This window comes from Macrotis lagotis, chromosome 1, assembly GCF_037893015.1.
Source record: "Macrotis lagotis isolate mMagLag1 chromosome 1, bilby.v1.9.chrom.fasta, whole genome shotgun sequence".
Classification (NCBI taxonomy): Eukaryota; Metazoa; Chordata; class Mammalia; order Peramelemorphia; family Peramelidae; genus Macrotis; species Macrotis lagotis.
The window spans coordinates 439,222,820-439,249,240 of record NC_133658.1 but is presented as its reverse complement, the minus strand read 5'-3'; the positions used below and the strand labels follow the sequence as shown (position 1 = coordinate 439,249,240).

The 26,421-nt window shown below is 36.7% G+C and overlaps 1 pseudogene and 1 gene segment (V, D, J or C); both read right to left on the bottom strand.

The window, feature by feature from the left end:
- LOC141506488 (immunoglobulin heavy variable 3-74-like) overlaps window positions 1-26,421 on the bottom strand; it is a 95,421-nt gene that overhangs the window by 17,538 nt on the left and 51,462 nt on the right.
- Window positions 11,330-26,421, bottom strand: part of LOC141506872 (eukaryotic translation initiation factor 3 subunit F pseudogene) — a 43,419-nt pseudogene continuing 28,327 nt past the window's right edge.

Sequence of the window (26,421 nt, the reverse complement as noted above, 5' to 3'; positions counted from 1 at the left end):
CTCCACAATGCAAAAATGCCTACAACTGCTGAAATGAGTCTTGACCAACTCAAAGAAAAAAACACAGATATTTTGCTTTCTAGCTTTCTAAGTTATCTAAAGAGCAGTAACACTTCTGCTCTCTGATTTATTGTATTTATTGTATCTTCTCCCTAGACCCTCACTTACTGCCTGATTGTACAATTCCTGAAGTCACACTTAACAATAAATATTCTAAAACTTCTAAATGTATATGCATATATGTATATACATACAGATACACATACATATATATTTATATCCATACCTCACCATGCCTGAACTCCCCTTTATGCAAATGAGAGCATTATCTCACAGCTTAAGCTTGCAAACTTCTTTTTCTCAAGCAATAAATGCAGTTATAATCTTTGTAAAAGATTATAAAAGGTGATTAGACTCTGGCTCATTCCAGATCCCTTTTTTGGACCTAGAATATCTTCCATTTTAGCAGTTCTGAGGAGTTATTTGTGTAGTATAGTTTCGAATTTGTCATGTGACTTTGAATCTCATGATTAACAACCATGTATAAAACATGCAAAGTATTTTAATTACATAAATATTTCACTTTCCAACTATATATAACAGCAATTGCTATCAATCATTTTCACAAGGTTTTGAATTTTACCATACTTTCCCCCTCCCTTCTTTCCCTCCCCTGTCTCACCAAGTAAAGTCAATTTGATATAGTCTTTACATTTGTTTCCATGATATGTACAAATCAAAATTTAATATGCTGAGAGAAAAAACAACTCCATAAGGAAGAAAGAAAGCATTAGATACTAAAATTATGTAGAACATAAGACAACTTTTTTAAGAATTGAAAATATTATTCTTTGGCTTTCATTTAAACTCCATAGGTACTTCTCTGGATTCAGACGATATTCTCAATCACAGATACCCTAAAAATTTTCCCTGATCATCACATCATGTTGTTGTTAAGGTGTTCCGGTTCTGCTCATTTTTTATTGTACTTTGGGCATAATTCCAAATTGTTCTCCAGAAAGAATGGATCAGTTCATACCTCCATCAATAGTGCACTAGTGTACCAGATTTCCCATATATCCTCCAACACTGCATTATCCTTTCTGGTCATATTGGACAATCTAAGTGGTGTGAGGTGCTACCTCAGAGACTTTGCATTTCTATAATCACTAATTATTTAGAGCAATTTTCATGTGACTATAGATAGTTAAGATTGTCTTGTCTGAAATTGCTTTTGCATGTCCCTTGACCATTTATCAATGGGGGAATGGCTTTTTTTAAAAATAAATTTCACTCAGTTCTCTCTCTATATTTTAGAAATGAGTCCTTAGTCAGAAATGCTAGCTGTAAAAATTTTACCTACTTTACCACATTTCTTTTGATCTTTGCTAGTGCAGTTTTGTTTGTACAAAAGCTTTTTATTTTAAAGTAATCAAGGTTATCCAGCTTATTTCTTATAATATTCTCCATCTCTTCCTTGGCCATAAACTGTTCCCCTTCCTATAGATCTGACAGCTAAACTATTTCTTGTTCTCCTAATTTAATTATGATATCACCTTTCATTTTTAAATCCTACACTCATTTTCATCTTTTCTTGGTACAGGGTGTGAGATGTTGGTCTAATCCTTGTTTCTGTCATAATATCTTCCAGTTTTCCTGGCAGTTTTTATGAAAGAGTGAATTCTTATCCCAGAAGCTGAAATCTTTGGGTTTATCAAACAGCAGATTACTATAATCATTTCTTGCTATCTCATTTCCACCTAATCTAGTTCACTCACCACTATTTCTTAGCCAATAGCAGACAGTTTTGATGACTGATGTTTTACAATATAATTTTAGATCTGGTAAAGCTAAGTTGCCTTCTTTTGCATTTTTTTCATTAAATCTCTTGATATTCTTGAATTTTTTTTCACCATAGGAAATTAGTAACAATTTTTTTTCTAGTTCATGAAAATAAGTTTTTGGAAGTTTGATTGGTATGGCACTAGATTAATAGCTTAATTTAAGCAGAATTGTCATTTTAATTATATTAGCTTGGTCTATCCAAGAGCTGTTGATATTTTTCCACTTATTTATTTTATTTGTGTGAAAAGTGTTTGATATTTTTTTCATAGAGTTTCTGAGTCTACCTTTAGCTTTTATCAAGAGATACAGACCTTGTGGAGGGACAGAGGTAAACATTCTGAACTTACAAAATCAAGTAGAAGTTGATAAAGAATAAGAAATGTTAAATACTAGATTAGACACTAGATGATAAGCAAAATAATTTTAAAAACTGAGATCTTCTCTGTTAACTCCCTCTTCTCTTATTCAATTCATATCACTTATCTGCCATCTATCTCCTCCTTACACCTATATTACATATTCAGGGTTTTTTTTCTCAGTCCTCATTTTCCTTGACTTGACAGCTGCTCTGACACTGTTAACTACTCTTTATTCCTTGAAATTCTCTTCTTTCTAGGTTTTTGGGACACTGCTCTTTTGATACTTGCCCTATCTATCTGAGTTATTTTTGTCTCCCTCAATCCTCATGACAAAGGTCCTCTCATTACATATATTATACAGAGTTCTCACCTGTACCCTTCTCTCATGTTCTCTACAATGTTCTATGTTCTCAACAGCTCTTACTGGTATAATAGTTGTCTTTTAGTCATGTCTGACTCATCATGACACCAATGTATAATAGGGTCATCTATCTTTTACTATTTTTCTTTTTTATTGATATTTTATTTTATTTTTTCCAATTACATGCTATGGAAGTTTTTCAATATTCATACACTTGTATATTAATAATTTACACATTTTTCTATCTCCCTCTACTTGTCAGTTGATTAGTGTGGTAAAACTTGTACATGTACCTGGTGTTTAGCATATTTACATATTTGTTATTTTGTGTTTAAGGAATTAGGTAGGATTAAGGGAAAAGAAAGAAAACCATGGGATAGGAAGGAAAATCATGAAAAGTTATAAAAAAGTAAAGACAATATCCATTCACATCCTGTGGGGTTCTTTTTGTTCTTGTTTGTTCTATCCTATGAACAGGTTTTGTCCATAACAGGTTTCCCAGGGTTGTCTTAAATCTCTGAACTGCTGAGAGGATGCATCCATCATATTTGATCAATACACAGTATTATCTTGGTTCAGCTTCCTTTGCTCAGCATCACTTCGTGTAATTCTTTACATGCTTCTCCAATGTCCAATCATTCATGGGTTCTGAGAAAACACTAGTACTCCATAACATTCATATACCAAAATTTGTTCAACCATTCTCTAATTGACAGATATCCAATCATGGTGGATGGTGCCTTTTAGATTAGACACTAGATGATCAACAAAAAAAAATTTAAAAAACTGAGATCTTCTCTGTTAGCTTCCTCTTCTCCTCTTATGTGCCTTTTAAGAAGATGTAGTTTCCTTTCTTATTCCTTTGATTGAGATCTGTTTTTGCTTTGCTTCATGGTTGGTTGTCCTATAACATTGCTGTTATTTTCTACATCTCATTACAAAGGGGGAATGGCCCAGTCAATCACAAGGCTGGAAGAGTTTTTCTAATCCCATTCCAGGGATACCAAACCCCAAACCAGTTCTCAATATATATATTCCTTTCTTCCTTTCAACCTTAATTTTAAAAATATGTATATATACATGTATACACACACACACACACACAGAAACATACACGTATATGCATATATGTATGTATATATATTGACAGAGGACACAGGTATGAGTAGAATATGAAGGGTTGATATGTAAAAATTAAGGGGTGGGAAAGGAACGTACTGGGAGAAAAGGAAAGGGGAAGGTAGGATGGGGTAAATTATGTCACATAAATGAGACACTAAAACGTTTTTACAATGGAGTTCAAGAGAGGGCAGAATTGACTCAAACAGGGAATAACATATACACTCAGTTGAGTTTGGAAATCTAGCTTATTCTGCAGCAAAGTAGGAGTATGGGATTAAAGAAAGGTGGGGGTGTGTGATGGAAGGAGGATGGTTTGGAAAGGGTAGTTAGAAGCCAAACACATTTCAGAAGTGACAGTAAAGAGAAAAAAAGAGTAGAGCAAATAGGGGCAGGAGGAAGAAAAGGATGAAGGGAAATAAAGTTAGCAATAGTAACTGTGAAAAAAATTTTGAAGAAAGTTTTTATGATAAAAACCTGTTTTCTCAAAGTTATAGAAATCTGAGTCAAATTTATAAAAATAAACCATTTCAAAATTATAAATGATGAAAAGATTTGTACAGTTTTCAGATGTGAATATAGATGCTTTTTAAAAAATAAATTGTTGTAAATCCCTAAATTAAAACAATTCTTGAGGTGCTATCTCATACCTATTAGATTGGTTTCTAGAACAGAAAGGGAAAATGACAAATATTGGTGGGGATGTAGGAAAATTAGATATTAGTGCATTGTTGGTGGATTTGTAAACTGATTCAACCATTTGGATATAGAACAATTTGAATCTATGACCAAAGGGCTATACAATCATACCATATTCCCAGAGAGATGAAAAACAACAAAGGAAAGGCCATATATGTATAAGGATATTTATAGTAGCTATTTTTCTTCTAGCAAGGATTTAGACATTAAGGGGATGTCCATTAGTTGGGGAATGACTGAACAATTTGTAGTATGTGATTTTGATGCTTCCAGAGTAGGATGTTCTCAGAAAAACCTAGAAAGATTAGATGAGTTTAAACAAATAAAAAAGTACTGTGTAAAAAATAACAGCAATGTTGTAGGACAATCAACCATGAATGACTTGGCTTCTGTCATGATACAGTGATTCAAGACAACTCTGTAGGATTTGTGATGAAGAATGCTATCCATCCCCAATGTTACAAATGAATGAAAGGAAAAACCTGCTAGAGTGATAGAAAATTGTACATTTTATTCATGAATCTTGCAAGATACAACTTACAAGATAAGGGTACCTCACTCCTAGGCGTGAGGCATGAATTAGTTTTCAAAGTCAGGTAATTTATCGTCTTCATAAACTCTTTTCCCTCCCTCTTGGATGTTCATAGGCTCTCAGAGTTTGAGTTACAATCTAAGAGGTCCAGCCATTCCATGACATGCTCCTAATTTGATCCCCCCCCACATCATACCACGCATGATATGCTAAAGATCCCCAATCCTCATAAGGGGTGTGTGGGTTAATATTTAATTACCTAATTGTGCAAACTCAGTAGCATTAGGTCAAGATCCCTAGGTCACCCTTGACCGGTTGAGAACTGGCTTGGGGTTTGGTATCCCTGGAATGGGATTAGGAGAACTCTTCCAGCCTTGTGATTGACTGGGCCATTACCCCTTTGTAATGAATTCCCTAAGGACTTCCCTCCACACCCTGTGAAGACCAACATCCTACATTTCTCACAACTCCCTCCCCCCTTTCTTTTTAATAACAACTTGGTCTTCACACTTCACCATCTGTGTCTTCCTTGAATTAATTCACAATCCTCATCCTTGATAGGACTACTGACTTTCCCTATCAATATCTCTACCTCTTCCTTATTAGAGCCATACACCAGTCCTAAGTTGCTGATAAAAATCTTGTACTATTTGAGTTATTAACTGGATCATACATGGGAGACACACATGGCTTATAGGATTTTCCCACTTAGGGCCAATAGTAAGATACCCAGCAACTGTTTCCACCATGAACCAGTAAACCAATTCATCCAAGTGGTACTAAATGGGCTTGTCCAGGTTTGAACTGGAACATGAGCCAACTTTCTAATATCCCTAGTTAACTTCTTTATCACCTGCCCATTGGCATCTATCTTTAGGCAGCAGCTTGACAAGTTCAGTATACCACAGCCTCCTCCTTCCTTGGCCAATAGGTAGTCTAGTACCAAGCTATGTTGAATACTCGCCTCTCTTGTTTGGTCAGCCAGCAAGTCCAAGGCCCTAGCTGTGTAATTGGCAATTATTTCAACTATAGCTTGGAATCTTATTAACCTATTCAGGATATAAATTGGGATTCCATAGCCCCGACTCCAATCCTGTGCCCAGGTAGTAGGCCCTTAAGTCTAGATAACTCTCTGACCAACTTTTTGGACAACTGGGTCTAGGCAGTAGTCCTACAAATTCAATAGTGTCCCTCTAGTGCTAGTTGGTCTTCCAGGAATAGTTTCCAACAGACAGATAATACTGTTCCTCCTCTTTACTTCCAAGGGGCCCTATTAAATAGGCCATATAAATCATGATAATAGGTACATATCCAAAGTTGCTGTACCTCCTTCCACTGGAAGTTTTTATACCAATATCTTTAGAAATGTCTTCCTGGCTCCAAAATCCAAAATAAATTCCTGACTTTGTGCCATTGGATCAACCCTAAGAATAGCTAATATACCTAGTGATGTTCCTTAAATTATCTTTCTTGCAAATGGCCATTTCAGCATTCCTTGCAAGTCCATACTGACTCATAATCAGTTTCCCTTAACAAATGCCCCATTTTGCACATCTTTACAAGGGATCCAGGTACCATCATTAATCTCATAGGAGTCTGAAGCCACCTATCTCTAAGTTGTACAGTTCTGAATATATGTGCCCTGCTTCTGGACATGTCCAGACATTTGCTACTCCCCAGGCAAATATCCTGGCCAGTCAGTTATAAACAATAGTCCCCCTGCACTGACTCAGTCACATGCCACCAGTGTCTCTCTTATCTGGATCAGAATTTTGTGCCCATCCACCTCTAACCAAGGACTGAGAATCTAGGCCAGACCCAGGGGGTACCCAAGGCCAATTCTCAAACTGCTGTGAACTATGGCAAGTCCACCAGCCACACCAAAAGACTGGGCATTGAATTCTGCCAGCTAGACTCCTTCCACCTTTACTAACACCCTGTTGTTTAAATCAGATATAAGACTCACTCTCTAGATAGGCCATACATGTAGATATAATAATGCCACCCAATAATCTCCCTCTTTCTCTCTCAATGGAGAACATTTTCACCCTGCCTCCCCTCCTCCTTTCCATAAGGAGAAGGGCATAAGTAGGGGTGTCACACTTAACAGAGTCAAAGGGAAGTTACAGATAAACAATGTACACATAGGTGAGAAATGGTGGAGATAACTGGCCCAGTGTCTCTCCTCTCTTCTCTTCTCTTCTCCCTTGGAGGCATCCATTGTCCTTAAGCAGCTTCTGAATCTGTTCCAAAAAGTCATCTCCAGCTCAGATGACTAGTTGAGACGTTGTTTTCTGGTAGAGAAACTGCTTAACATCTTATTCAGACCAAAACACATGCTTGCATCACTAAACAATGAGATTCTGAAGCTTATTACAATTTACATTTTGCCTTATTGCCATATTGACACAAATAGTTCACTTTGAACACAAACTTCCATTAGTATTTTATTACATGAGCAAACTCACAAACTTGAATCAATGTGATCATTCTCATTGGGAGTTTGCTCCATACACATACATTCAAAGTCATCTTTATTCCAAGAGTATCCAGCATATGGCTTAAAATAAAACAATTTTAGCCTTTGCTCTCATTACAGTAATGACTCAACCATGACTTAACCAAAATGATATTTTTCTCCAAATATTCCCATATTTTCCTTTTCCTGGTGTACTAAGCTAACTCATACTCCTTTCCTTAAACTAGAACTTGAAACTGTAATTATCCTAGAAATTTCCCATTCTTCTTACCTAAATATCCCCTCTAACACAAAAACTAAGGAAACTTAATTCCTATCTTAGCATGTAGCTGATAGCAGGTGTCAGAGCCAGACACCTAACCCATCTTTGGCTATTACATCTAATTTACCTAAAACTTTCCAGGATATTAAAGGAAATTTATTTTATGAGTATTGAATGCCAGTGTCCAGGCAGAGGTCACATGGGTAAGTCAAATGTCTTAGGCCAGATTTCTTCTTCCAGGTGAGATGTTATCCAAATTTCATTTTTGGGAAATCAAGTCAAAGGGGTCCAACCTCAGCCATACTGAGAAGCCGCCCCTTTGGCACCTGACATCCTTGGCCCATTGGCTTCCTTGGCTCCAAGAACATGACATTTACCCAGTAGCATTTCCTTTTGTTGACCACCCTGATATTTGACATAAGAGAAAATCAACTAAAAGTCCCATGATCTAAAACGATTGTTTTAATTAGTTAGAACTTCCAGTGAATTCACTAAATTCCAATTATAATCTTAATAGAATCCCAATTAATGAAACCCCCACCTAAAGCTCGATTATCCTTGCTGGGTCTTTGCCTAAAACCTGATATTCTAACTATGACTGGCCCTATAGGCTTGTAGGCTTGTCTACTACCTCTTTTTTTTTTTTTCTTAGGCAAAAATTCCTTTAGTAGTTGGACACTTGAATCAGGACAATGCAGAGATACTAGATGGAAGGAAACAATGGTTACATTTTTAATGTACTTAAAATTCATCTTCCATTTAATCTTCATGATAATCCTGTGACATATGCAGGCCATTTTTATACTTTAATATTTCCAATCTGGTGACAAGCCTCTCTGATTAAACTAGGTTGGTCCTCAAATAATAAAGATGCATATGGGAACCAGGAGCTTTCTCAGACCACCAGATCTTAGAATAAAAATTTAAAGGAGGTTAACATTTTTTCTGCTTGTAAGAGGTGAGAAGCCAAGGTAGAAAAGACTTACTTAAGCTAGTAAATGATTTAAACTCAGATCTTCTAAACTCCAAAGATAAATAAACCTTCAAAAGATCAGAGAAAAAAAAGGTGACAAACAAGTAGATTCCATTATTCCGAAAGCCCCAGGTCCTACTTATCCAATTCTAAAACCAGCTCACTGTAGCAGAATTCAGAATTCTCTTTTGTTCACAAGAATATCCTAATTGTCAAACATCTTTCTGAAATTCAGGTATAAATTTAAGAGAACTCTTGTGCTGTCAATCACATAGCATGCCTTGTTTTCAGAGGCACACATTTCCTCCAAATTTTGTGTCATTTGCTCTTTCTGGGGCTGTTTTTCTATCTGTAAAATAAGGGAGCTAGAAACTAAAAAAAATCCCCTCAATTTAAATCCTTGATTGCACCCTAAAACAACTATGAACCTCAAACTCAACAGTATCTCAGATTCACCCCTTTTGAAAACCAGGATATTTGCTTATCTCCATTCAATCCTGTAGGATCTTTCCTATGCTCCCAATAATCCTATATTTCAGAGACCAGTTAGAATCACAACTCTCCATCCTTTCAATTGTTAGAATTTTATGAGAGAATCCCCAACTAGATTTTAAGCTCCTTGGGGACAGGAATCATCCATCATTGCATTTTTATTTGGAGGTTAGGACAGTGCTTTACGCACTTGTAGACATTTACAGGATTAGAGTTGAAAAGACTCAGAGGTCACTGAGTGTCCCCTTCATTTTACATGTGAGGAAATTGGTGCCAAAAGAGGAAGGTTCTGCCCAAAGTTAAAATGTAGTTAATGGTGGACCTAGGATTTCAATATAACTGCTACCATTAAACATAAAATTTACTAAAATTATTTCTAAAAGATCAGACTACCAGTATTTGTTAATGATTTTAACTAGTTAGATTGAATAGGCTTCTTTATGATGGACTAAATTCCTTTCCATAGGAAGGTTTAAGTAAGACAATCTTAAGAGACCTATTACAATTCTAATTCTCTCCATGATCCTTTTATTTTAAGGTTTTTGCAAGGCAAATGGGGTTAAGTGGCTTGCCCAAGACCACACAACTAGGTACTTATTAAGTGTCTGAGACCAGATTTGAACCTAAGTACTCCTGACTCCAGGGCCAGTGCTCTATCCACTGTGCCACGTAGTCACCCTCTCCATATCTTGCCACCAATGTAACTTTTTTTTTGCCCAATACTATTGATCCTTTAAGGCTTAACTCTACATACTTATTACATTATACATTACAATATATATTAAGTGTCATCTGGACACTAAGTTCTATTGATGTCTTTTTTTTGGGGGGGGGGGTCTATTTCATGCACATGGTTCACAAGCTTGTAGAATTCCTTATCTTCCCTCTCTCCAACAGAAATGAAATATATGCCCAAGGAACGGGAGAGGACACAACCATCTGAACTTTCCTTCTCTCTCAGCATCTACTGCAGACTCCCATCTCACTTCAGTATTAGATACTTCATGTACAAGTATAGTGCTGGTCTAGATCTGAGACCCTGAAAAACCTCAACTTTGGAACTAGCTTGTGAAATGTTAGAGAACAGGAAGTGCCAGAATCACAAGCCTTGTCTTGGCATAATGTTTTTTTAAAATGATTCTTTATGTACATCAATGGTTTTGTTTCTGCTTTTGTGTCCCTAGCATCTAGGAGAGTGCCTTTGTAAACAGTGAGAACTTAAAGGAATTTCATCTAATTCACTCAACACCCACCACAACGCTGTATATAAAGAAGTTAGTTAATACATGCTTGGTGTAGGTGGGCAGGATCTGCTCAGGAAGAACACGCTTTATAAAGACCTTTTCTGAAAAACACTATTGTTACTTAATGGTCGCTAAGACCCAAAAAGAAAAAGGAAAAAAAAAAGGAAGCCTCTGATTGAAGCAGAGATTTCCTAGTCTACATAAGAAGATCTCCAAGGACTAAACGGGGACAAACCTTCAGCAACAAATACAAGGAAAGGTACACTTATGACCTGTGAGACCCTTCGGTGATTCATTTAGCCTCTGTTTGCTCATCTTAAAAATAAGGTTGGGAAGCTGATTTAAGAGATCAGTGTCACCAGTATCGTCTAATCTTCAGGACAAGTGTCCTGAAGGATGTATAAGAATGAGGTCAAAGGCAAAGAGGTAGCATATATGTGGCAATAGATCCTACCAATGGATCCTACCAGGAGAATCAGAAGTGGAAAGATTGCTGTGGATCTCTGATTTTACTGATCTCTATAACATCAACGAGGCAATGATATTAACAGGCTGCTTTGGCAGACTAACTCAGCCCTCAACTAAATGATGTTGGCTGAACATGGTTTGGGGTGGGGGTGGGGGATGGGAGGAAGAGATATGACTTCCCCAGAAGGGGGAGATCAGGATTTTGAAGAGCTTCCCAGGGTCCAGAAAATCCTTCTTTGCTCAATACTTCCAAAAGTACTCCAACTTGATTTTAAGACAGTCTCTAAGTTAGTATCTCCCTCCCCCAAGGGAAAGGTCAAAATCAATCCCTTACCCTGGGCGAAAAGGGATGTCTGTGGTTTATTTGGAGTTAACAGCTCATCTACAGAAGCAGGCCACTTGAAGATGATAATTAAAGAAGAATCTACTTTTCTTCTGCTCTACCCCACTTGTTGGACCCAGGGAGACTCACATAAGGTAGAGTTGCTGACTGTAGCTGCTCATTGACTTTCCTCAAAGGCTCACAGGTTTCTCATTGAGAGCAATTTGTAACTGGGTTAGGTTGGCAAGATACGTCACCATCAACAGGTCATTGATGTTACTGTTCAGCATGGTCTCAAAGTCCTCAGGGGCAATTTTGGGAACTTGGTTAACCAGGTCCATCAGGAAGCGGCCCACAGTGTTGTCAGCTGACACTTTCCCAGACAGCACATCCTCAGCGTATTGCAACACTGTGCTGAGAGTATCCTGTATCGGAGCTGATGCTCCACCAACTTGTTGTAGATCACTTGAAAGGCCAATCACATGGTTGGGGCTGAAACATGTCTTCATAATCAGGTCAATTCCAATTCGCTCAGTTCCATAATAGAAATATTTCACTGTCAGTGGAGTGAACATCACACCCATTGTTTTTCCAGGAACACCCATGGAAGCACTGACATAGGCTTTGATGCTCATTCGTCCATTCTGGAGGCTGGTGTCCACTGTGAGATGAATGGGGCTATGGGCCTCCTGGCTGTAATACTCATGTATCAGCAACGAGTGTTCTGTGATGTCATGGCCTGTGGCATACCAGCCCAGAATAAGCTCATTTGGAGAGACTTTCTAGTGCAATTCATATATATTCTGAACAAATTCCATGTCTACAATAACCTCATCCTCAGACTCATTATGTGGTACTGAAAAGCAGTTGGTGACTTCTACTGAGTGTTTGTCAACTGTTCCCAGCAGCGTGCCAATGACGTGGCCGGCGCCCTCGTTGCAGCACTCGTAGCTGTCCACGATGGAGGCGAGGATGACCAGGTGCAGCCGGACCATGTGGCCTCCGGGGAACATCCTGGGAAGCCCAGGCCCGAGAGGGGCCGGCACCGTCACAGCCGCTATGTTGCCGAAGCGTGAAAGGGCTGTCTCCTACCTCTTACTAGAGACATCCCTTCGTCTGAAATCATATCTACTCTATCTCTATAGATGATATATCAGATTTCCCTTGGCTAGAGAAACCTCCTTCTAGCCTGTTGTATCTTACAATAAATAAATGCCTCCTCTGTCCAGGAGATTGCACAGAGAAATATCAAATTATCTTGTGTTTATCTTTCCTATATTATATAGTGCTTTGACTTCAAAGCAAACAACCACCGCTTTAGAATATCCATCTATAGATCCAAAATATTCCCATTTCACATACATAGCTAGAAACTCCTATACATAAACTTGTTTACTACCTACTAGCCATCCTCAACATACAAATGGTTATTTTTCCCAAGGCAATTGGGTTAAGTGACTTGTCCAAGGTCACACAGCTAAGCAATCCCTAAGTATCTGAGGCCTGACCTGAACCCAGGTATCCTGACTCTGGGGCTGGTGCTCTATCCACTTAGCCACCTAGCTGCCCCCTAACATACAAATTACTTTTCAGAATTCTTTAAAACAAATAAAACATCTTAGGTAGCCTTAAATTTCCAACATATGTTGTTAATTTCATTTTAACAGAACAGCAATAAGAGTAACAGAATAACATACAAATCCCTCCATCATTGCATTATTCATGCACCCACAGATCTATCCCCGAAAGTGTCATACTTTTTCATATTTTCTTTATTGCCCTTCAAAGCAATCACCTTAATCCCAGGCTTTAACAATACAGTATTTTAAAAAAAATATTTATAATAGTTAAATATTGCAAATATCTCTTTGCTGTTACAAAAGAATCATATCTTATTCATCAATAAGTTACCTTAAAATAGGGCCCACAATTGCAATATGTTCAGAGCCCTCATCAGCTGTCTGCATTTACCAAGAGAGAAGTCCACAATCTTGACTTCTTTAAAATTAAACATGCATCGTTAATATACATTGAACATTAATATTCTTATTGAAACATCTCATTTCCCTTAGAACCAGAACAAAATGAATATCCCATGTTCTTTACACTTTTTTCTCTTTACTCAAATTCTCAGAATCCTATCTCATACATATGACACATTTAAAACCCCAATGTAAAATCTTTTCCTCCTGAAGTTTCAGCAAGTACTAAAGTTAGAATGAATATAAAAGGCTAGGCATGGTGGCCTGGTAGACAGAGTGGGAGAGGGAGAAAAGGAAAAACAGTCAGAGAGGGCTGAATGGATCTTAGAGAGAGCTGGCTGGAGTGGGGTTCCAGCTCAGGTGTTATAAGCTTACCTCTTATCAGGGCACTGAGGGCAAAGGGGGAACTCCTCTCTTCTTAGGTAACCTGAACCACGTGACTGGGATTGGGAACTGAGGAGACAGAATACAAATTTTATATTAAACAATGAAACAATAGGGGTACATCTCTAGAGCTAGGAACTTCCCTACTCTTAAGATATTCCCTGATTTTAACAGCATTAAGATTCCAGATTTTGTTTTTGCTACATTCATAATTCTCTACATCGCAACCACACCTTTATCTTTGCCATAAAAAAAGAATGAGTTCAAGAAAAGTTGGACACAAAATAAGACAAAAAATTTTTGCACTCATTTCTGTGTGTGTTTGAATTTTCTTTCCTTATTTAGACAATTCAGATAAGAGTGAAGTACAGGTGTCAACTACTCCCTCCCATCATCTGGTTTTGTCAAATAAGTGTTTACTTGTGCTCTCTGATTATGTGGCAGAATTTCTAGAATCTTTATTCCCTTTCTCCCTTGTGGGAAGATGCTTCCCTCTCCATTCTTCTCTTAGGACAATTAGACATCATACCCTGTCAATTTCTGTGAGACTTTCTCCACAGTGACACAATCTCCTCATATTTGGATGCCAGTAGTTTAGTCTATAAGTTCCTGTTCATCCTCAAAGGGAAAGGGAAGTTAGGGAGAGGGAAAACTTGTTTCTACAGTGCCTACTATTGCTGTGGAAGATTGGTGTCCCATTTAAGATTGGGAGTTGGTGAAAGTGAATAACCTCCCATCTAGCTGCTTTAAAACTGCTCAGGATTTATTATACAAGCCTGCCAAGTTTACGGGTTAACACTTCTGGAATGCTAGTAATTCTTGAGGACAGGGGAGAATGAGTAGCTTACAAGTGCAAGCCTTGGCAAGGTGCCTGAGGGACAATAGAGGAAGTCAAGAAGCCCTGGCTGGGTTGAGACTTGAGAGTAATTGCCCCATGGGAATTGGGTCAGACTTAAAGAATTGCCCACTTCCTGGCAGAATTTGGGCAAAGGGTGGAAATTTTTCCTCCTCTACCTGACTGAGATCAGCTGGAAGCTGCAGGAGGGGGAGGAACTGAGATTGCTCTTATCTTGGTAAGTTTACATTTAACAATGGAGTTACTTTGAACAACAGGAGTCAGTTTATATCTGACCAGGATCCATGTAGCCCAGGGAGCCCTCAGACAAGCACAGATAACATTTTAAACTGGAAAAATATTTCTCTTAAGTCCTTAACTCCCTGCATCACGATTCCAGGAACTTTGCTACCAGTTTTTTGCATTTTATCCTAACAACAACCCTGTTATAAATGCCATTATTCCCATTTTATAGCTGAAAATAACCAAGGCAAACCAAAGCAAACCAAAGATTTGTCCCAGAGTTTCAAAGACAGGGTCTGAAGTATGTTTTAAACTCAGGTTTTCCTAATTCTAGGTTCAGTCTTTTATTCGCTGTACCATTGGCTAGTTCTAGAAGCTCGTTTCAGAGAAACAGGATTTTTCATTCATGCTTATATTTTCAATTCTCTTAATTCCTGTATATGACGTTCAACATTTCTACATGATTCTAGCTCATCAATAATTTTGAAAGCCCTCTCAAATTAAAGATCCATATTTTCTCCTATAAAGTTTTTTTTTTAAATGCATTTTTTGCTGGATAAGGTACTCTTGGCTGTAAACTTTGAGGAAAAGTATTGCAAGCCTTCCTCTTCTTTGTCATTTGTGGTCCTGACTCTGTTCAGGATTTGAATGTTTTCTGCTTGCTTGTAGGATTTTTTTTTTTGTTTTGAACTGGAAATTTTGCATTTTCACAAGAACATTCCTGGAAGAATGGTGGTTTAGTTTTTTTAATGGTGTTTAATTTGATGCTTTCTATCAAGAGACAACCAATATATATATTTTCTATTTTTATTTTGTTCTCTCTCTCTCTTTTCTTTAAATCATATAAATTTATCTTTTTAAACTTTATTTTCCTTTAATTTTCTAATGTCATTGAACTCTTCATTTCTTTTAGCCCAGTTGTATTTCATCCAAATTAAATACCACAACATGTTCAATAATCTCCAATCACAGATTGGTATCTGTGCAGTTTTCTTTTCTTTTCTAGCAGAAAGTAAGCTGTTATAAACATTTTAGGATATATAGTTTCTTTTCTGTTTTCCTTAATCTTCAAAAATAGGCAAAATATTGATATTGTTGAGATGTAGATAATTCTGATCATTATTCCATATTGATCCTCTATATTGTTGGATCTGTTCACAGTTCCACCCATGATGAATTAGTGCCTCAGTTTTCCACAACCCTTGCAACATTTGTCACTTTCTCCTCTCATTTTAACCAATCTGGTAGGTATAACATGATATTTCATGTTTTGCTTTGCATTTCTCTAATCCATAATGATTTAGAGCATTTTTCATAGCACTATTGTGAGGAAAATGTGGGTGTTTGGGTTCCACAAGAATTTCAAAGTTTACATCACAAAGACTAGGGTCTGCACAAATTGTTGTCTATGGGCAAGTACTGAGTTAAGATAAAAGATTTAGCTTCCATTTGATCAAAAAAAACTAATGAGATTGCCCCACCTGTTTTTAATTTAACCTAGAGTTTTGCCCTACTCCTTTGGGCATACTCAAGGACATCTAATTGTTCAATGAGCAGGGTGGGGGAAATGTGTAGGAAAAAATGTATCAATTAGATTGTTACCCCAGGCTATGATTGACATGAGGGGGCAGGAACAAAACCTTTCAAAGTATATAAAAGATCTTGTGATTTGAAATTTCCCTACCCCAGTCTTTCCCATCATGAGAGACATGTGCCATTTTGTTAAGATGTCTTAATAAAAACCATTTTAATCACTCTGAACTAAGTATTCTAGAAGCTAAATAGCTACTATAACAATTATAATAACAAATATAAATTATATTGGTTTTTTATTCGGAAACTTGCTGTTCAGAGGGACTTCCAGCCAAGAAGGCAAAGAGATACTGAAACCGTGTTAAAGTTTCCTAATCTTCCCCTCATATAATGTGAAACAAACCTCTTAACAGAAATCCATCTACAAAACCAAGAAAGAGAAGTTAGGAGAAGAACATTTACCTTTGTCTTTCAGGATCGTGGATGATCTGGGACACAGAAGGCAGATTCTGATGGGAGCACAGGACAGGGTGAGAGCCTGAGAGCCTGAGAATGGGATTAGCTTGATCAGTGGCAGGGCTAGAGCCTGAGAGTGGGACTGGTCTGATTGGCCACAGGGGTGTGTGGGTCAACTAGGGAACAGAGGCTTTGAGTGTTGCATTGGATGTTGCACTGACGAATCAGGAGCTTGGCAGCAGGGCTGGAGGGTGAGTTCCAGTGTGGATGACTTGCAGGCATCGATCCCTGTGCTTGGAAGAACTCAGAGTCCAAACCTTCATTTCAACTAAAGCCTCTTCTCAGAACAAATATAATTATAGCTCACCTCCACCCCTGGCTCACGTGTGAGCAGCAGAGCTCCTTGAGCTCTGAACAAGAATAATGACCTTGCCATAGGTCAAAGCCAACCATTATTCAAAGATAAAAGTACTCAGCAACTTCAACCACCCCTTTCAGGTCAAGTAAGAGGGCCTCATATTAAGGTCACAGACACTCCAGAGAAAGCAACCAACACAGCCGCCTGGCCAGCCCACTTAGAATTAATAAAACCAGTGAATAAAACCTCTAGGGATCTCAACACCAAACTTAGGTAAACCAGCATCTCCCCAACACAAGGTCTTAGGAAAATGAAGAATGGCCAGTGAAAAGGAGGGTCCATAGAAAAATTCCTAGAAGAAAAAGACCCTGACTCAGAGAGACCTAGAACCTCTGAGGAGAATATGATCTGGTCTCCAGCACAGAAAGACTTCCTTGTAGAATTCAGGAGGGAGTTTCAATTGGAAAATTTGGAAGAGCAAAAGAACACCCTACAACAAGAAAACAAATACTTGGAAAATACAATTGTACTAAGGCAAAAAGAAAATAAGTCTCTCAAAACCTCAACTGGTCAAATCAAAAATTCTTTCAGAAATGGAACTGATCATTGGAAAAGGAGTTGCAAAAGGAAAATGAAGAAAATTCTTCTCTAAAAAAAGAATGGAGTCTGTGGAAACTATTGATTTGATAAGACAAAAGTCTGTTAACAACATTATAAAATCAAAAAAATAGAAGAAAATATAAAATAACTCATCAGCAAAACCAATAAACTTGAGAATAGATCCAGAAGTGACAACCAGATGTTCCTGAAAACACAGAAGATAAAAAAAATCCTGGACTTAATATTACAGGATTTAGTGATTGAAAACTGACCTGATATCACGGAAACAGAGGGTAAAACAGATATTGAATGTGTACAGCAGTCCCCTCTGAAAAGAGATCCTAAAATGAAAATACCAAGAATGTTGTGGCCAAATTGCAGAACTATCAGATAAAAGAGAAAATAAGGCAAGCAGCCAGAAAGTAAAAATTTAGACACCAAAGAGCCACAGTAAGGTTTACACAGCACCTGGCCACATCAACATTATGGGATTGAAGGGCCTGGAATGAAATATTCCAAAGAGCAAGGGAGCTTGGAATGCAGCCAAGGATCCTCCACCTACCAAAGTTGAGCCTTCTCTGCCAGGGGAAAAGATGGACATTTAACAAAATGGAAGACTTCCAACATTTCCTGATGAAAATATTAGAGCTAAATAGAAAATTTGGACATCAAACAGGAAGCTCAAGAGATACGTGAAAAGGTTTAAGAAAAGGTAATAAAAATATTGCTATCCAGTAAGATGAAACTGGCTGTATCCCCACCTGGGACAAAGATAATATAATTCTTGAGAATTGTAGCTCTATTAGAGAGAATATACTTTGCTAGAAGTGATGGACTTTTCTGTGACTCAAATACAATGATTTAAAAACAATACTTCCTTAAAAGGGGGTACAAAAAAGGAGACAGGAGGATGGAAGAGATTGAATAGGGTAAATCTCATTACATTAAGAGGTACAAAAGACCGATTGTAATAGAGAGGAAGAAGGGAGGAAGAGAATCTTCATCTCATCAGACATGGCTTAAAATTAACTTAGACACACTCAGGTAAGTTAAGGAACTTATCTTACCTTTCAAGTATTAAAAGGGAAAAGGGGGAGGGGAGAGGGGGGAGGGGGACAGGGAGAAAAAAGGGATACTAACAGAAGGAAGAAGGGGAAAAGGGAAAGGGGAAAGAAAAGGGAAGGGCATTATGTTGGAGGGCAAACACATTGAAGATGGCGGTATTCAGAAACAAAATACTGGCAAATATAGATAAAGTAAAAAAGGGGAAAAACAAATAAAGGGAAGATAGCATGGAGAGAAATAAAGAGTTAGTAATTCTAACTTTGAATGTGGATGGTATAAACTCTCCCTTAAAACAAGAAAATAGCAGAGTGGATTAAAAATCAGAATCCTACAATATGCTACTTACAAGAAACTCATTTGAAGCAGAGAGATACATATAGAGTAAAGGTCAGAGTTTGGAACAAAATATATTTTGCTCCCACAGAAGTGAAAAAAGCAGGGGTAACAATCCTTATCTCTGACAAAGCAACTGCAAAAATAGCATTAAAAGAGATAAGGAAGGAAACTATATCTTCCTAAAAGGTATCATAGACAATAAAGTAATTTCAATATTAAATATGTATGCACCAAGTGGTATGGCATCCAGATTCTTAGAGGAGAAGCTGAAAGAGCTACAGGAAGTCACAGACAGCTAAACTCTACTAGTGGTAGTCTTCAAAGTCCCTCTCAGGATTTAGATAAATCTAGTCACAAAATAAACAAGAAAGAAGTTAAGGAGGTAAATAGATTGTTAGAAAACCTAGATATAATACACTTATGGAGGAAATTGAATGAGAATAGAAAGGAATATACTTTATTTTCTGCAGTGCATGGACAAAAATCTACTATGTACTAGGGCATAAAATCCTAATGATCAATTGCAGAAAGGCAGAAATAGTGAATACATCTTTCTCAGATCATAATGCAATAAAAATCACTTGCAATATTTGACCTGGGAGATATAGACCCAAAACTAACTGGAAACTAAATAACCTCTTTTTTTTAAAAAAAAAGTGTATCTAGCAACAAATTAAAGAAAGAATAATTTATTTCATCCTAGGCAATGACAATAATGAAACAGGCAGCTGTAAGAGGATATATTATATCTTTAAATGCTTACAAGAATAAATTAGAGAAAGAAGAAGTCAATGAACTAAATATGCAACTAAAAAATTAGGGAAAGAACAAATTCAAAACCTCCAAATAAATACCAAATTAAAAAGTCTAAAAATTAAAGGAGAAATTAATAAAATTGAAAGCAAGAAAATTATTGAAATAATAAATAAAACCAAGGGCTGGTATTATGAAAAAAACAATAAAATTGATAAACCTGTGGTCAATTTGATTATAAAAAAGAAAGAAGAAAGCCAAACTGCTAGTATCATAAATGAAAAAGGTGAATTCACCACCAATGAGGAGAAAATTAAAATAATAATTCAGAATTATTTTGCCCAACTCTATGCCAATAAATCAGATAATCAAAAATTTATGTTGCCCAGCTGAAATGAAGAAGAAATTAAATACTTAAACAATTCTCTCTCAGATAAAAGAAATTCAACAAGCCATTATTGAATTGCCCAAGAAAAAAAATCTCCACCGCCTGATGGATTCACAAGTGAATTCTACCCAACATTTAAGAGTAAATTGGTTCTGATTCTACATAAACTCATTGGAAAAATTGGTGAATACAGAACTCTGCTTAACTCTTTCTATGACACCAATATGGTACTGATACCTAAACCAGGAAGAGTTAAAACAGAGAATGAAAATTATAGACCTTTCTTCTGGATGAATATAGATGCAAAAATCTTAGCAAAAATAATTGCAACAAGTTATTACTAGGATAATACACCAAGTAGGAATTATCCCAGAAATGCAGGGTTGGCTCAATATTAGGAAAACCATTAGTATAATTAATTATATCAATAAGAAACAAATCAGAAATCATGTGATTATATCAATAGATGCTGAAAAAGCTTTTGACAACACCCATTCCTATTAAAAACACCCATTCCTACTAAAAACATTAGAGAGTATAGGAATAAATGGGTTATTCCTTAAAATAATAAGCAGTATCTATCTGAAGCCATCAACAAGCATTATATGTAATGGGGATAGGCTAGAGGCATTCCCAATAAGATCAGGGGTGAAATAAGCATGCCCATTATCACCAATAGTATTCAATATTGTATTAGAAATGTTAGTCTCAAAAACAAGTGAAGAAAAGGATATGGAAGGAAGTAGAATAGGGAAAGAAGAGACAAAACTCTCACTCTTTTCAGATGACGTGATGGTACACCTCGAAAATCCCAAAAAAATCAACTTAAAAAGCTACTAGAAATAATTAACAACTTTAGCAAAGTCACAGGATATCAAACAAACCCTCATAAATTCTCAACATTTGTATCCATGGCTAGCAAGACAGCAGAAAGAGCTAGAAAGAGAAATCCTATTCAAAGTAAATTCAGGCAATATAAAATACCTGGGTGTCTTTCTGACAAGTCAGATTGAAAAACTTTGAAAACAGTTATAAAACATTTCTCACACAAATAAAATCAAATTTAAATAACTGGCAAACATCAACTGCTCATGGATAGGTTGAGCTAATATAATACAGAATACAATTCTACCAAAACTAAACTACCTGTTTAGTGCCTTACCAATCAAAAGTCCAAAAAATTACTTTAATGAGTTAGAAAAAGTTGTAAGTAAATTCATATGGAGAAGGGGCGGCTAGGTGGCGCAGTGGATAGAGCATTGGCCTTGGAGTCAGGAGTACCTGTGTTCAAATCCAACCTCAGACACTTAATAATTACCTAGCTGTGTGGCCTTGGGCAAGCCACTTAACCCCATTGCCTTCAAAAATCTAAAAAAAATTATATGGAGAAATAAAATGTCAAGAATTTCCAGGGATTCAATGGAAAAAACTGCAAAGCAGGTGGTTTAGCATTACCAGATCTAAAATTATATTATAAACCATCAGTCATCAAAACTGTTTGGTATTGGCTAAGAAACAGAATGGTGGATCAGTGGAATAGACTAGGTGCAGTAGCAGGAAATAATTACAGCAATCTGCTGTTTGATAAACCCAAAGAGTCCAGCTATTGGGATAAAAACTCTCTCTCTTCAACAAAAGCTTATGGGAAAATTGAAAGTGAGTATGCAAGAAACTGGATTAGGCCAACACCTCACACCCTATACCAAGATAAGATCAAAATGGATACAGGATTTAGACATAAAAACATTATTATAGGTAAAATTAAAGATCAAGAAGTAGTTTACCTGTCAGATCTATGGAAAGGGAAGCAATTTATAAGGAAGAGATGGAGAACATCATTAAAAACAAACTAGATAATTTTCATTACATTAAATTTAAAAAAAGTTTTTGCACAGACAAAACCATGTAACCAAGATCAAAAGAAACATAGTAAATTGGGAAACAATTTTTACAACTAGTATTTCTGACAAAGGTCTCATTTCTAAAATATACAACGAACTTAGTCAAATTTTTTTAAAAAAAACAAACCATTTCTCAATTGACAAATGGTCAAAGGATATGCAAAGGCAATTTACAGATGAGGAAATCAAAGCAATCCATAGTATTATGAAAAATTGTTCTAAATCATTACTTGTTAGAGAAATGCAAATTAAACCATCTCTTAGGTACCACCTCACCCCTGTCATATTTGCCAATATGACCAGAAAGGACAATGATCAATGTTGAAAGGGATGTGGGAAATCTGGGACACTATTACATTGTTGGTGGAGCTGTGAACTCATCCAGCTTTTCTGGAGAGAAATTTGGAATTATTCCCAAAAGGCACCAAAAATGTGCATACCTTTTGATCCAGCAATACCAGTACTGGGTCCATACCCTGAAGAGATGACAAAAGTGGGTATAAATATCTATTGTACAAAAATATTCATGGAAGCCCTGTTTGTGTTGGCAAAGAATTGGAAATTAAGTAAATGTTCTTCAATTGGGGAATGCCTTAAGAAACTGTGGTATATGTATGTGATGGAACTCTATTTTTCTTATTAGAAAACAGGAGGGATAGGAATTCAGTGAAGCCTGGAATTATTTGCATGAACTGATGCCAAGTGAAATGAGCAGAATCAGAACAGCAATGTACATCCTAACAGCAACATGGGGGTGATGATCAACCTTAATGGACTTCCTCATTCCATTAGTGTAACAATCACAGATAATTTTGGGTTATCTGCAATGGAGAATACCATCTATATCCAGACCAAAGACTATTATCTTTAATTTAGTAATAAAAGCTTATCTTATATAATTTTGCTTTCTCTTATACTTTTTCCCCCCTTAAGGATATAATTTCTCTCTCATCACATTCAATTTAGATCAATGTATACCATGGAAACAATGGAAAGACTAACAGACTGCCCATTGTGGGGTATGGGGGAAATGGAACCAAGATTAGGGGAAAAATTGTAAATACTCAAAATAAATAAAATCTTTCTAAGAAGAAAAATAAGAAAATAAATTTGGTGTTCATATCCTTTGACCATTTATTAATTGGGGAATGACTCATATTCTTCTAAACTTGATAAAGTTCTTTCTCTATTTTAAATGAGTCATTTTTTTGATAAATTGTCTATAAATTTTTCTCGAGATTTAAACTTTTCTTTTGATAATAATTTTATTTTATTTGTACAAAATCTATTTAATGTTATGTAGTAGAAATTATCCATTTCACATTTAACTTTGCCCTCTATTTCATGTTTATTCTTAAATTGTTCACCTTTCAATAAGTCTTTTCATAGCATTGCAAAATCTTTATTTATACCTAGGCTATTGCCTACCTCTTTTCATACCACTTTCCAGTTTTCTCAACACTTTTTATCAAATAATTTGTTCTTATCCCACAATTTTAAGTCTTTACATTTGTCAAGTATAAGGTTTATTTGCCAGTGTGAATTATATATCTACGCACTTTATTGATTGATTTCAAATATTAGGATATTCTTTTAATAATTACTGTCTGATAATACAGTATATGGTCTCATACTGTAGGAGATGAGATTTGATGGTCACCAATTAAAGATAGAGATTAGAAATGCCGAAAAAGGAAGGAATGTGCATGCCCCTGAAATTTTAAAACTGCTTTGGATTTATTTCAAATTGCTATAAAATATACAGTTTGAATCTCCTGGAAAAGCAGTAAGAACTTTGAGGACAGTCTAGGTGAAGAATGGGTGAGAATTTGTTTGTGTGTGTGTGTGTGTGTGTGTGTGTGTGTGTGTGTGCGTGCATGTGTGTGTGTGTGTTTGTGTGAAAGACAGAGAGAGAGACAGAGAGACAGAGAGATAGAGAGACAGAGAGTGAGACAGAGTGACACAGAGAGAGAGACAGAGACAGAGATAGAGAATGAGTCAGAGAGACAGGCAGAGACAGGCAGGGACAGACAGAGAGAGACAGACAGGGACAGACAGAGAAGGGCAGGCAACCATGAGGACTAGCTCAGTTTGGCCACATGGCATGGTACTCCAAATGGCCTAAGTTGGGAGCATGAGGTCTAAGAAAGAATGAAAGAAAGCCATCTTGCAAAGAGGAAGGTAGAGTCATGAAGAAGTCAAAAGGGATGGCACTTCTTCTTAAATGTACTTCTATAGTGGGTAGGCAATTGTGCAGTTGCAGGGGTTCTCTACCTGGACCAGATATCCTCTAATAGCAAGCTATATACTGCTTCTTCCTGTCCCAAGATGGGTTAAGTTAAACCAGAAGCTGGGGGAAGGGGAATGAGGAAAGAATACAAATTTTACATTTAACAATGGAACAATATGGGTCAGTTTGCATCTCAGCAGCATAGCCTTCCACGATGAACAAAATTTAATAGCATAAAAATTACTGAATTTGTCTCTAATTATAAATTTCCTATATTCTTAATTCTATGTATCAATACTATTAGATCTTTCTCTTTTCATTTTTTTTGAAAAATCTGTTTCTTTTGATAAACTGGACTTTTTATTTTCCAAATGAATTTTGTTATTATTTTTTCTTAATAAAACAAGATTTTCTTGGTAATTGAATTAAGATGGCATTGAATTTATCAATGACTGTGGATAAAATTGTCATTTTTTTATATTGGTCCTACTTACCCATGAACAAAATTATTTCTCCAAGTATTGGAATCTGATTTTCCTTGTACAAAAAAACTTTTATTTATAATTTTGTTTATATAATTTCTGGGTTTATTTTGGCAGGTAAACTATGAGGTATTTTATATAGTCAAGTGTTATTTTAAAATGTGGTATTTTTATTTCCTCTTATAGATTTTTGTTTATGACATGAAGAAATGTTTATGACTTATATGGATTTGCATCATGCTACTTTGCTAAAATTATCAATTTTTTAAATGAATCTTTAGGATTTTCCAAGTCCTTTATTGCCTTCTACAAATGAGAGAGTTTTATTACCTCATTCCCTATTCTGATCCTTTCTATTTGTTTTTCTTCTCTTATTGCCATTGCTAGGATTTTCAATACAATCTGAATAATACTGGTGACAGTGGGCAGACTTATTTCCCTATTTATCTTATTGAGAAGGTTTCTAGCTTATCACCATTACAAATAATTCTAGTTCTTTTTAAATTGCATATCCAATTCATTAATCTATTCTTCTATTTTATGGATAGAAGCATCTGGAGACATACATTTTTCTCTAATCACTGATTTTACTATATGTCAAGAGATCATGTCTGGCCAGCACTGCAAGGAATGGCTTCCAGAAACTAATGGGAATCCTTCAGTCTGGCCTCATTCAGCCTCTGCTTTTCTTCATATGAGAATCTTTTGAGACCTTGAATATGGTGAAAGTGGACATGAAATTTCTTGAATTCCTGGCTGTCTCTCCCTGGTTCTACTGTTTGGTTAATCAGCAATACTGGCTTGGAGGTGATTACACTTCCCTGAGACCAAACCCCAGTTTTGGGTCTTTATGGGTCTCTTAAGGTATCTTGGTGGTGCAGGGAATTATGGACACAGGAGATTTGTATTAGGAAACAGATTCTGTAATCCTTTATACTGCTAAATACTCTCTAGTTAGAAAAATGCAATCTGCTCCTGTGATATAAATTGATGTCTATTGTTCCACTGTTAAATATAAATTCCCAGAATGTAAGCCTCCTCATTCCCACCTCCTAGCTTCCTACCTTTAACCTGACTTCAGTCACAGAGAGGGAGAAGGATTCCTCCTTTGCCCACAGTCTCCTGACCCTTCTGTACCCATAGAGTGGGCAAGACTATGCAAGCCTGGCCTGGACACCCCTCAGCACTGGCCCCAAGTCTCAGCCCAGCCAGCTCTGTTTCTTCCTCTGTCTAGCTGTCTGTCCTCTTCTCTATTTCTCTGTGTCTCTGTCTCTCTCCTCTCTGTCTCTGTCTCTGTCTGTCTCTTTCCTCTCTGTCTCTCTGTCTCTCTATTTCTGTCTCTATGTCTGTCTCTCTCCTCTCTGTCTCCCTGTCTCTCTGTCTCTCTGTTTCTATCTCTGTCTCTGTCTCTGTCTCTGTCTCTGTCTCTGTCTCTCTCTCTCCCCTCTGTTTCTGTCTCTGTCTCTGTGTGTGTTTCTGTGTCTCTGTCTCTATTTCTCTCTCTACGTGTGTCTCTGTGTTTGTCTCTTTCTGTCTCTGTCTCTGTGTGTCTCTATCTCTCTCTTTGTTTCTCTGTCTCTGTTTGTGTCTCTGTCTCTCTGTCTCTGCTTTTCTGTGTCTCTCTGTCTCTGTCTCTGGCTCTCTGGCTCTCTGTCTCTCTCTGGCTCTCTCTGTGTCTCTCTGTCTCTGTCTCTGTGTGACTCTGTCTCTCTCTGTGTGT